At 46.5% G+C, this 13,658-nt stretch overlaps 1 pseudogene across 1 annotated transcript in view; it reads left to right on the plus strand.

The window, feature by feature from the left end:
- Positions 1–3,664: 3,664 nt before the first annotated feature.
- LOC149456037 (uncharacterized) overlaps positions 3,665–13,658 on the plus strand; it is a 58,316-nt pseudogene continuing 48,322 nt past the window's right edge. Inside the window, exons 1-6 of the transcript XR_016313973.1 lie at positions 3,665–3,725; positions 7,811–7,926; positions 8,056–8,426; positions 8,543–8,742; positions 8,843–8,984; positions 9,213–10,328. The product of XR_016313973.1 is annotated as an uncharacterized LOC149456037 (transcript). The remainder of the gene's footprint in view (positions 3,726–7,810; positions 7,927–8,055; positions 8,427–8,542; positions 8,743–8,842; positions 8,985–9,212; positions 10,329–13,658) is intronic.

The raw sequence follows: 13,658 nt of genomic DNA on the forward strand, positions 1-13,658 counted from the left end.
TGATCCCCTGTGCGTTTTTTATTTGTTGCGCTATAAAAAAAAAAATGACAATTTTGAAAAAAATTTATATTTTGGACTTTTTGCTTTTAAACACATCCAGTAAAAAAAATTTAAAAATCAAATTTCGTCATAAATTTCAGCCAAAATGTATTCTGCTCCGTTTCTTTGCTAAAAAAAATCCTGATACGTGGAAATTTATTGGTTTACGTGAAAGTTATAGCGTTTACAAATGGCGGGATAGATACTGGGATTTTTTTTTTGCATTATTATTATTTGAAGGATCTTTGGCAACCCACTTTTGGAGTCACGGCTTTGTTCAGGGTGTCAGATACATGGTCTCAATGTAATGTGGCATTAATCTGTGCCTGCCACTGTACACCATCAAGGACCAGCTCTTGGCCCTGGCAATATTATTTCAAGGATCCTAGGCCACCCACTGTTTGGGTTACAAGTTTCTTCAGGGCATCAGTTACACAGCCCCAATTAATAGGCCTTCTATGGCTCTGGTTCCTAATCTCGTGCTATCAGCATTTCAGTATCTGTCCTTCAAACCACCAACCTGCCACCGGACACCATCAAGGATCCTTGGCAACCCATGTTTTGAGTGACGGTTTGTTCAGGGCATCAGATATATTGTCTCAATGTAATGTGGCATTGATCAGTACTTGCCATTGGACACCATCAAGGGCCAGCTCTTGGCCCCCGCGATATTATTTCAAGGATCCTTGGCCACCCACTCTTTGGGTCACAAGTTTCTTTAGGGCATCAGTTACACAGCCCCACTTAATAGGCCTTCTATGGCTCTGGTTCCTAATCTGGTGCTATCAGCATTTCAGTATCTGTCCCTCAAACCACCAACCTGCCACCAGACACCATCAAGGGCCAGTTCTTGGCCATTAAAATATTACTTCAAGGATCCTTGGCAACCCACTGTTTGGGTCACAACTTTCTTCAGGACATCAGTTACACGGCTCCACTTATTAGACCTTTTATGGCTCTGGTTCCTACTCTGGTGCTATCAGCATTTCGATATCTGTCCTTCAAACCATTGTGCAAGGTCCCTCCTATGATTGTAGCACAGAAGGTATCCTTTCTTACTGCCATTGTCTCAACCTGAAGAAGGGAATCTGAGTTGGTGGACAGTCACATTTTCTTATCCCTCTCAAGGACGTACTTGCGTTTCAGATTCTTCCAAAGATTGTGTCCTTGGCAAGGATCCTCGGCAACCCACTTTATAGTCACGGCTTTGTTCAGGGCATCAGATACATCGTCCCAATGTAATGTGGCATTGATCTGTGCCTGCCAATGGACACCATCAAGGGCCAGTTCTTGGCCCCCACAATATTATTTCAAGGATCTTTGGCAACCGTCTATTTGGGTCACGACTGTCTTCAGGTCATCAGTTACACGGCCCCACTTAATAGGCCTTCTACGGCTCTGGTTCCTAATCTCATGCTATCAGCATTTCATATCTGTCCTTCAAACCACCAACCTGCCACCAGACACCATCAATGATCCTTGGCAACACATTTTTGGGTCACAACTTTCTTTAGGACATCAGTTACACAGCCCCACTTAATAGGCCTTCTATAGCTCTAGTTCCTAATAAATCATCTTTCTTCATAACATTTGGCCAAACTGTATTCCACTCCGTGAAAAAAACCCAAGTCAGTTTATTATGTAGTCCGTAGTAATAGAGTCCACAAACTGTGGGAGATATGTCTGAAAATCCATCAATCCCAAAGTAGTGACGGAGAATCTCATTGAGGCCCAAAAATGTCAGGACAGTACAAATCCCCCAAATGTCAGGATGGTACAAATCCCCCCAAAATGTCAGGACGGTACAAATCCCCCCAAATGTCAGGACAGGACAAATCCCCCCAAAATGTCAGGACGGTACAAATCCCCCCAAATGTCAGGATGGTACAAATCCCCCCAAACTGTCAGGATGGTACAAATCCCCCCATATGTCAGGACAGGACAAATCCCCCCCAAATGTCAGGACGGTACAAATCCCCCCCAAATGTCAGGATGATACAAATCCCCCTAAAATATCAGGACGGTACAAATCCCCCCAAATGTCAGGACGGTACAAATCCCCCCAAATGACCCCTCTTTGGAAAGTAGACAGTCTGAAGTATTTAATGAGAGGTGTGACGAGTTGTTTTAAAGTTGTATTTTTTTGGCACAATGTTTTTGGAAAATGAAATTAAATAAAATGTTTTTTTTTCCGAAAAGTTGTTTCTCACACACGGCGCAGGCGTACTTAGAATTACGAGTACAAGGATACCACAAGTGTGAGATGTTTTCACAGCCTAGCTGCATAGAGGGGCCCAAAATCCAAGGATGACTTTTAAGCTTTCAAGGAGCATCAACGTGTGGCGGTGATCCTGGACACTGGCTGCTGACAGGATGGAACAGAAAATTTATTATTTTTTTCTTTACAATTTTTTGTTTTCATCCTGCCGCCAGAGCAGCCAACCTATGACTGGAGGGGCAGTGGTCAGGGACACTGATTGAGAGCCTAGAGTAAGGAGTACATAGTGCCTCTACTTAAATGTAATCTAGATATAAGGACAGTCAAACGTTCCTTTATTCATTTCATAAAAATGTCAAAAAAAAGTGCCGTGTTGTAAACCCATCATCCGTTACAATGCTCGCTGCCCACGACTCACCAAAAATGAAAACCCCCCACAAACACAACACACACGGCGCATCACGATGGTACGCCTCGCCAAAAGACACGTCCCCCGAGCTGTCATCAGCTGTCCCCTGAGTTGTCATCAGCTGTCCCCTGACTTGTCATCAGCTGTCTCCTGACCTTTAGAAACACCACAAAATGTACCACTTCCCCCTACAGATCAAGGCTAGTCTTGGACAAACATCCCACCCCAACCCCTTGAACAGCCAAGATGTGGCTTAAGCCCAGAGATCAGTCCTAGTGGTCAGTGTAGAGGCCTCTTACATTGGTGACCAATGGGAGAAGGACCCCTTATATCAGTGGTCAGTGTAGCGGTCCCTTACATTGGTGACCGATAGGAGAAGGACCCCCTTATATCAGTGGTCAGTGTAGAAGTACCTTACATTAGTGACCGATGGGAGAAGGGCCCCCTTATATCAATGGTCAGTGTAGTGGTCCCTTACATTGGTGATCGATGGGAGAAGGACCCTCTTATATCAGTGGTCAGTGTATCGGCCCCATACATTGGTGACCAATAAGAGAAGGAGCCCCTTAAATCAGTGGTCAGTGTAGTTCTCCCTTACATTGGTGACCGATGGGAGAAGGACCCCCTTATATCAGTGGTCAGTGTAGTGGTCCCTTACATTGGTGACAATGGGAGAAGGCCCCCTTATATCAGTGGTCAGTGTAGTGGTCCCTTACACTGGTGACCAATGGGAGAAGGACCCCCTTACAGATCATTGATATCAGTTGTTACTGAGAGACAGAAATAGTTCATTGCTGGAGGAACCCCTGAAAGACTGGACTAGGCAGTCATATATTTCTGTCCCCCTTGGTGGGAGTGGAGGTGACCCCTCTATGAGGACATACAGTCCATACACACCCAGCACAAGGCCGGGGTCACACTACCAGACGGTTCTGGGGGCTGCAGTTCACTTCTACCCAGACAGGAAGTCTCTATGGAAGACAGGAAGTGATGTCAGGGGTGAGAGGTGAGTCGGGAGGAAGTAGAGAGGAGACATTGATGGAAGTGGCAGCAGAGGAGGTAATAAGATCTTATTTTATATTTACACCCAGTAACCCCCTGTCATGTCCGTCCTCTTGCTCCACCATCACGTCCATCCTCCACCGTCACGTCCGTCCTCTTCCTCCATAGTGACTGTGACATTTTTTTATCTCCAGCAGATGATGATGTACACACACACACACACACTATATTGCCCCAAGTATTGGGCCGCTGCCCTTTCCACGTACATGACCTTTAATGGCCTCCCAGTCTTAGTCCGTAGGGTTCAGTATTGGGATGGCCCCGCCCTTTCCACGCACTTGACCTTTAACCTTCAATACCGTGCAATTTTACACCTTCCTGCCCAGGCCAGTTTTCAGGTCTCTCACACTTTGAATGACAATTGCGCGGTCATACAACACTGTACCCAAACAAAAATTTTATCATTTTCTTCACACAACTAGAGCTTTCTTTTGGTGGTATTTAATCACCGCTGGGGTTTTTATTTTTTGCTAAATTAACAAAAAAAGACCAAAAATTTTGAAAAAAAACACATTTTTCTTTGTTTCTGTTATAAAAGTTTACAAATAAATAATTGTTCTTCATAAATTTAGGCCGAGATGTATTCTGCTACATGTCTTTGGTGAAAATAACCCAAATTAGGATGTATTTTTTAGTTTGTAGGAAAGTTATAGAGTTCACAAACTATGGTATAGATCTGAATATTGATCAATCCTGAAGTACTGACGGCCAATCTAATTTCTTGAGGTCCAAGAATGTCAGAACAGTACAGATATCCCCCAAATGACCCCTTTTTGCAGAGTAGACAGTCCGACGTACTTCATAAGAGGCATGGCGAGTTTTTTGAAGTTGTATTTTTTTGTCATAATTTTTCGGAAAATGAAAAAATTAAAAAAATTATTTTCACTATTTTTTTTTTTACATACTGTCACCAGTGCAGTACAGCGTCATCATATAACTGGCATGGCGGTGAACAGGGACACTGACTGGTGACAGTATGAAAAAAATATATATATTATAATTAATTTTTTTATTATATTTAATTTTTTATTACATTTTTTTTAAGATTTTTTTTTCATATTTTACTTTGACCACAGTAGTGCAATGTTACCATAGTAACATTGTACTACTTTGGGGAAGTGATCAGTATTTTTTTTTTTTTTACACAATTTGCTTATAGCAAAGAATTACTTTGCTATAAGCAAGCATTTACCTGAATGACTGATTCATTCAGCTTTTTTTTTTTTTTTTTTTTTTTTTTTTTTTTTTGTGCTTAGCTGTGATTTGGTCACAGCTAATCACATGACATGTGCATGTGATTAGCTGTGACCATTCACAGCTAGGCACTAGTATACAATGGATGGCATCATGAATGAAGCCATCCATTGTATACAACTGTCATGTGACCTGCTGTGATTGGTCACAGCAGGTCACATGGTACCAGCAACGGGAGCCGGTACTCGGATCTGCCATCGGCCGTGTCCGAGGTGCACGGCCGCTGACAGATCGCACTGCTGCGCGGCTCTGCATTAGCGCAAACGGCGCATGTGCGGGAGCACGCCAAATGGCGTGCACCCGGAATGCAGGGACACAATTGAAGCCGCCAAACGGCCATTGGCTGGGCGGCTAATGGTTAATGGCCCCCCAGTCTTAAGTCTGTAGGGTTCAATATTGAGTTGGCCCTGCCCTTTCCACACACATGACCTTTAATGGCCACCCAGTCTTAGTCCGTATTGTTCAATATTGAGTTGGCCCCGCCCTTTGCAGCTATAACAGCTTCAACTCTTCTGGGAAGGCTGTCCACGAGGTTTAGGAGGGTGTCTATGGGAAGGTTGGACCATTCTTCCAGAAGCACATTTGTCAGGTCAGGCACTCATGTCGGGGGAGGAGGCCTGGCTCGCAGTCTCCGCTCTAATTCATCCCAAAGGTATTCTATGGGGTTGAGGTCAGGACTCTGTGCAGGCCAGTCAAGTTCCTCCACCCCAAACTGGCTCCTCCATGTCTTTATGGACCTTGCTTTGTGCACTGGTGTGCAGTCATGTTGGAAAAGGAAGGGGCCATCCTCAAACTCTTCCCACAAAGTTGGGGGCATGAAATTGTCCGAAATGTCGCCTTAAGAGTTCCCTTCACTGGAACTAGGGGGCCAAGCCCAACCCCTGAAGAATAACCCCACACCATAATCTCCCCTCCACCAAACTTGGCACAATGCAGTCAGGTAAGTACCGTTCTCCTGGCCACCACCAAACCCAGACACATCCATCGGATTGCCAGACAGAGAAGAGTGATTGGTCACTCCAGAGCACACATCTGCAATGCTCTAGAGTCCAGTGGCAGCGTGCTTTACACCACGGCATCCAACGCTTTGCATTGCATTTGGTGATGGAAGGCTTGGATGCAGCTGCTCGGCCATGGAAACCCATTCCATGAAGCTTTCTACACACTGTTGTTGGGCTCATCTGAAGGCCACACCAAGTCTGGAGGTCTTTAGCTATTGACTCTGCAGACAGTTAGTGACTTCTGCGCACTGTGCACTTCAGCATGCGCTGACCCCGCCCTGTCATGTGACGTGGCCTACCACTTGGTGGCTGAGTGGCAGTTGTTCCCAGTTGATTCCACTTTGTTATAATCCCACTAACAGTTGAGCGTGGAATATTTAGTAGCCAGGAAATGTCACGGATGGACTTATTGCCCACCTATCACGGGACCCTGCCTGGAGTCACTGAGCTCCTGAGAGCGACCCATTCTTTCACCAATGTTTGTAGAAGCAGTCTGCATGCCTAGGGGCATGATTGTATACACCTGTGTCCATGGAGGGGATTGGAAAACCTGAATCACATGATATGGAGGGGATTGGAACACCTGAATCACATGATTGGGAGGGCAGGGGCAATACTTCGGGCAATATAGTGTGGGAGCCCAGATTAACCATTTCAGGGGCAGAACATTTCCCCACTTACGGGGCTGGAATGTTTTCTTAATTTTAGACTTCATTTTGAGGGTCTTTGGGGCCCCTGAGGGGGAAGTGTAGCTGAATAACTCTGGATCCATGATGGGGTTGGTGGGCGGCAGAGCTCTGAGGGAAGAGGAGGCTGTAGGACTCAAAGTGACTCTATGGTAGGGAGGGGGGCATAGATGGTCCTCCCAACTACACTTACTTTTCTGACCTCCCTACAGAACTCCTGCCAGGAAATGGAGGCAACCTTCACCTTCTTACCATCTCACTGGTCAAATAAAATGTTCCTGGGTACCAAGTGGATTGAAGAAGACAGTCCATCACCGCTTGGTGGGCTCTTGTTCTTAGGTGATGCTGTGGAAACAAACCCCCTCTAGCGGGTGGTCAGGGGTCAGTGCTGTAGATCTGGGGGTTCAGTCCAAAACCTTCCCATCACACAGGTTCTGGAAGTACTCTGTGCTGGACTTCAGTGCCAGCACAGAGTACTTCAGGATCCCACCACCACTCTGTACAATGTCCTGGATACTACAGCATACTTGGCCACCAAGAAAATAAACCCCTCCCACTGCTGCCCTCTTCATACCCTTACTGGGCTGCCATTGGAGGGAAGAGAACAGACTCCTCCCCCACAGCGCTCAACTCCACTAGCATCCTCCTCCTGCTATCCAATCTCTTCTCCTCCTGCAGAGAGTGACAGTGACATCACTCCTGTCTGTCAGCAGGCTGCTGGAGATTGGGGCCTTGCAGCCGCAGTTCTGCCAATTATCCTGATTAGCCGGCAACTTTGGCCAAAGGTCAGCAAGTTCCCCTTCCTGGACATCATGATGACCCGACATTGTCCTCACAGCACTGCCTCCGAGCAAACAAGACATAGGAAGGATCGTATTTATCATTCCTTGTCTGCAGATCTAAAACTCATCAAAACCAGTTCAGAGATCCAACAGAGAAAAGGGAATTTGTGACTCGGCAGGACAAGAGGGTCCCGGGACCTCCAAGATGTAACCAACACTAAACTGTCCAAACTAAATGTGTTCCCATGGGGGCCATATCTCCTATATGTCCAGCAACCCTCCTATTCCCCCTCTTCCCCCACATCCTATCATTGTGTGACCGATACTATCTAAATCATTCTTATTTTCATTTCCCAAAGTGATCTGTCTACAAGGAGACCTGTATAGACCAATGAGGATGGAGGAGGACCAGAGTCACATGACTGAGAGGATACTAAACCTCACCCTGGAGATCATCTACCTGCTGACCGGAGAGGTGAGGAGGATTCTGGGAGGTCACATGACATCACTCTGGTCTAGTCTGGCTAATAGACCATGTTCTTCTTGTAGACATGTAGATGATGTCAGATGATTGATATCGGTTTCTCTTTCTCCTGATTTGTAGGATTATGTTGTAGTGAAGATGTCCAGTGGGGAGCCAATCTCAGGAGGATGGAGCAGGACCCAGAGCCCCACCATGGTGCCTCCCCCTCGTTCTCCGATACCTGAGAGGAACAAGATCCTGGAACTGACCACCATGATGGTCCATCTGCTGACAGGAGAGGTGAGAGGTGGCGGGAATTCTGGGACATTCTCCAGTAAGAGACAAGGGATGTGTCTGGATGGTCACTGTATCATTGTGTGTGTGTCAGGTTCCTATAAGGTGTCAGGGTGTCACTGTCTATTTCTCCATGGAGGAGTGGGAGTATTTAGAAGGACACAAGGACCTCTACAAGGACGTCATGATGGACAATCAGCCGCCCCTCACATCACCGGGTAAGAGGAGACTTTATTGTAAAGCAGAGAGCAGTATGGAGGATCCACTTAGATCCCCCATCATCTGATAAACACATAGAAACAATGGATTCAGTCAGTGTGTGTGTTTCCTACAGATGGATCCAGTCATGGGAACCCACCAGAGAGATTTCGCCGTACTCTGTATTCCCGGGATTCCACACAGGAAGGTCACACCATCCCTCACCATCATCAGGTAGATGGATCAAGTCATGGGAATCCACCAGAGAGATGTCCCCGTCCTCTGTATTCCCGGGATTCCACACAGGAAGGTCACACCATCCCTCACTGTTACAAGGTTGGTGGAATGGAGCATCTAGAACATGGACTTGTGGAGATAATATCTGGATTTATCTTATACGTTACAGATGATATTTTCTCTCCTTCTCTTGGTTTAGGGTGAAGATCTGACAGATATAAAAGTTGAGGTGAAATCAGAAGAAGAAGAGGCGTATGTGAGGGATGATCAGCAGTCTATGGAGGAGGATGGAATAACGGGGACATTTATAGAGGAGGACACTCCTACAGCGATCAGCACAGGTGGGTCATGAACACTAAATCCATTCCTCCACCCATACTGCTCACCGATTGGTCCAGATGATAAAGTTCTCATTGGATCTCTATCTGTCTGACAAGAGCCTAGAGCTCAAGAGGAACCATTCAACTTGTAAGCTCCTCAGAGACCAAGCTGCCTGATGTGGGTGGAGTCCTGGTTTGGGGGAACCAATCAGCTCCTGTCTAGTAATCCTTTTTGTCTTTGTATTTTAGTCCATGGCCGGGAGATGAGGAAAACCTCCGAGGATTGTCTCACTTTGTCTCCAGACTGGAAAGTAGAAGATGAGGACATCACACAGTATAGTCCAGGAGAAAACCCGGCTCCCTCCAATGTCCATCCAGCACCACCCAGTGTAGATGGACCATCGGATTCCTTGTATCCTGAGGACCCTCAGACTGTGCGGGACCGGGCCGGCCTTCCAACAGGGAAGCGGTTCTCCTGTACGGAGTGCGGGAAGTGTTTCAATTTTAAATCCAATCTTACTGTGCATAAAAGATCTCACACAGGGGAGAAGCCACATTCCTGCCCCGAGTGCGGGAAATGTTTCCGTTTGAAGTCCAATTTTAATGAGCATAAAAGATCTCACACAGGTGAGAAGCCGTATTCTTGTCCTGAGTGCGGGAAGTGTTTCCGTACTAAATCCAAACTTAATATTCATAAAAGATCGCACACAGGTGAGAAGCCATATTCCTGTGTTGAGTGCGGAAAATGTTTCGCTTCTAAATCCAATTTTAATGAACATAAAAGAACTCACACAGATGAGAAGCCGTATTCCTGTCCTGAGTGTGGGAAAGGTTTCAGTTTTAAATCCAAACTTAGTGAACATCAAAGGACTCACACAGGTGAAAAACTATATCCCTGCCCTGAGTGCGAGAAATTTTTTCTAAAGAAGTCACATCTATCCCTACATCAGAGATATCACACAGGGGAAAAGCCATTTTCCTGCCATGATTGTGGGAAATGTTTTCGAGAGAGGTCCAATCTTTACAAACATCAGCGGCTGCACACGGGTGAGAAGCCATATTCCTGTCCTGAGTGTGGGAAATGTTTTTCACAGAAGTCTAATCTTAACACACATCAGAGATCTCACACAGGGGAAAAGCCGTATTCCTGTTCTGAGTGCGGGAAATGTTTTTCATATAAATCAATGCTTTACAACCATCAGAGATTGCACATGGGGGAGAAACCGTATTCCTGTCCTGAGTGCGGGAAATGTTTTTCAAGGAAGTCCCATCTTTCCAGACATCAGAGATCTCACACGGGCGAGAAGCCGTATTCCTGCCCTGTGTGCGGGAAATGTTTTTCAGATAAGTCCTACCTTTCCAGACATCAGAGATCTCACACGGGGACAAGCCATGTTTCTGTTCTGAGTGAGGGAAATGTTCCTCACTGAAGTCCTGTCTTCCTGGGGTCCCACACAACCCTGGAGGTGTATTAACTAATATTTTATTTTTAATAAAATGTCCCTTTTTAGTTTCTTTCAGCAGATGTGGATTACTATGAGTGTAGCACCCTCCTAGGTAGGAGCTGGGCTCTGATGTAGTAGTGGAGCTGTAACTATCTTTTGCCTACCTGTCTCCTCCTGTCATTCCAGAAATCTCTGGACCATAGTGGGTGGAGAGCGTAAAGCCTGAGCTGTCCTTGTATACAGCCTCAGCCAATCCTTGACCAGGAAAAGTGACCAGCAGGGGGCTGGGAGAGGTATAGAAGGGTGAGAGTAGCAGGGTCCTTTGCCTGCTAGAGATAGACCCTGCCTGGAAGTGCTGGTACACCTTTCAAGGCTTAGGGGGAGCCTTCAGACATTCTGGATGATTCTAGCTCATCAACGAGCAGAAGGATCTCCCCCAACGTCAAAGGAACATCAAGGCAATGTCTAAAGCAGCCTTTCTCAAACTTTTCAACACAGAGGAACCCTTGAAAGAACTTTCAGGACTCCAGGAACCCCTGCTATACATGACTATGTATACACAACTCATGATATATTGGTGTGATGGTCAGTAGGAAAAATGCTCCTCACACTTGTGGTCAGTAGGAAAAATGCTCCTCACACTTGTGGTCATTGGGAAGAATGACGCCCTTACAGATGGCTAAAAAGATCATGGGCATTAGTGGAAACTTATCTGAGAGGCAGGAATTGCTCAAGGAACCCATAACAACCTCTGGAGGAACCCTAGGGTTCCATGGAACCCTTGTTGAGAAACCCTGGTCTAAAGAATCTTCCTGGGACACCTTGAGTCAGCTGAAGTGAAGGAGGCCTTCAGACATTCTGGATGATTCTAGCTCACCAAAGAGCAGAAGGATCACCCCCAAGGTCGCAGGAACACCAAGGCAATGTCTAAAGCAGCCTTTTTGAACACAGAGGAACCTTTGAAATAACATTCAGGACTCCCGGAACCCCTGCTAAACATGACTATATATACACAACTCAGGATACATTAGTGTGATGGTCAGTGGGGAAAATGCTCCTCACACTTGTGGTCAGTAGGAAAAATGCTTCTCACACTTGTGGTCATTGGGAAGAATGACGCCCTTACAGATGGCTAAAAAGATCATGGGCATTAGTGGCAACTTATCCGAGAGGCAGGAATTGCTCAAGGAACCCCTAACAACCTCCGGAGAAACCCTAGGGTTCCATGGAACCCTTGTTGAGAAACCCTGGTCTAAAGGATCTTCCCGAGATACCCTGAGTCAGTTGAAGTGAAGGAGGCCTTCAGACGTTCTGGATGATTCTAGCTCACCAAGGAGCAGAAGGATCACCCCCAAGGTCGCAGGAATACCAAGGCAATGTCTGAAGCAGCCTTTCTCAACCTTTTCAACACAGAGGAACCTTTGAAATAACTTTCCGGACTCCGGGGAACCCCTGCTAAACATTGCTATATATACACAACTCGGGATACATTTGTGTGATAGTGAGTAGGAAAAATTCTCCTCACACTTGTGGTCAGTAGGAAAAATGGGAAGAATGACGCCCTTACAGATGGCTAAATAGATCATGGGCATTAGTGGAAACGTATCTGAGAGGCAGGAATTGCTCAAGGAACCCCTAACAACCTCTGAAGGAACCCTTGTTGAGAAACCCTGGTCTAAAGAATCTTCCCGGGATACCTTGAGTCAGCTGAAGTGAAGGAGGCCTTCAGACGGCCTGGATCACAGTGAGGAGGCCACAGAGAATCCTGAGATGGACAGACTGTTGCCTGTACACCCGACTGTTGCCTGTACACCCCTTCTTGATTGAGGAGCTATGCCTTAGAGGAAGCCCCCCTCTTGCTAATGCTGTGGCTACCTTTTGTGCAGAAAGATCCACTTTACTTCTGTTAATTGCTTCAAGATGGTGTCCATGTTCCAGTTGTTTAGGTCTGGGCATCCCAAAGCTTTTCCCTATCCCAGTTCTACAAAAAGAAAACCCACTACGCCTGACTGCTTACGCCATTAAGGGATCAGAACTTGGGTTTTACCAGCAGAACCAACCACTAGGTCTGCGCTACATGTGGGGGCTCCTCAGTGGGTTCCCTGCATACAAGTAGCCATTACTACTAGCAACCGTGCGGAAAATTGCAGCCAGTGACACGTGCACGGCTTGTGAGATTGAAGTGCTTATAGTGTGGAATAGTGGTCTCCAAACTGCGGCCCGGGGGGCTGGATGTGGCCCTTTGCTTGTCTTTATCCGGCCCTTGGGGTACTTTTCCTTCCACTGATTGACACTATTCTTTTCCTCCTATCAATGGGGCATAATTACTGCTACTGTCGTCAACAATGTGGCACTATTTCTCCCTTTGACACCAATGATGGGGCACGATTTCCCCTCACTGACACCAACAATAGGATACCATTTCTCCTAATGTCACCGACAATGGGGCACTATTTCTACCACTGACACTCAACAATGGGGCACTATTTCCCCCCCAATGACACCAACAGTAGGCCACTATTCCTCCCACTGACACCAATCGATGGGGCACGATTCCTACCACTGACACCAACAATAGGACACTATTTCTCCTACTGACACCGACAATGGGGCACTATTCCTACCACTGACACCAATGATGGGGCACGATGTCCCCCCAATGACATCAACAGTAGGCCACTATTCCTCAAACTGACACCAATGATGGGGCACTATTCCTACCACTGACACCAATGATGAGGCACTATTTCCCCCCAAAGACACCAGCAGTAGACCACTATTCCTCAAACTGACACCAATGATGGGGCATTATTCCCCCCACTGACACCAATGATGGGGCACCATCCCTGCCACCGACACCAATGGTGGGGCACTATTTCTCCCCATAACACCAACAATAGGACACTATTCCTCAAACTGCAACCAATCATGGGGCACTCTTCCTCCCACTGACACAAACGATTGGGCACTATTTCTCCCCCTAATACCAAAGATGTGTTGTCCAGGACACTATTCCTACCACTGACACCAATGATGGGGCACGATGACACCAACAGTAGGCCACTATTCCTCAAACTGACACCAATGATGGGGCATTATTCCTTCCACTGATACCATTGATGGGGCACGATTTCCCCCCACTGACACCATATATGGGGCATTATTCCTCCCACTGACACCAACGATGGGGTACTGTTCCTCCCACTGACACCATTGATGGGGCACTATTTCCCCCCACTGACACCAATGA

This window comes from Staurois parvus, unplaced genomic scaffold (genome assembly GCF_062004578.1).
Source record: "Staurois parvus isolate SC_StPar_1 unplaced genomic scaffold, SC_StPar_1.0 ptg000380l, whole genome shotgun sequence".
In the NCBI taxonomy this organism is placed as follows: Eukaryota; Metazoa; Chordata; class Amphibia; order Anura; family Ranidae; genus Staurois; species Staurois parvus.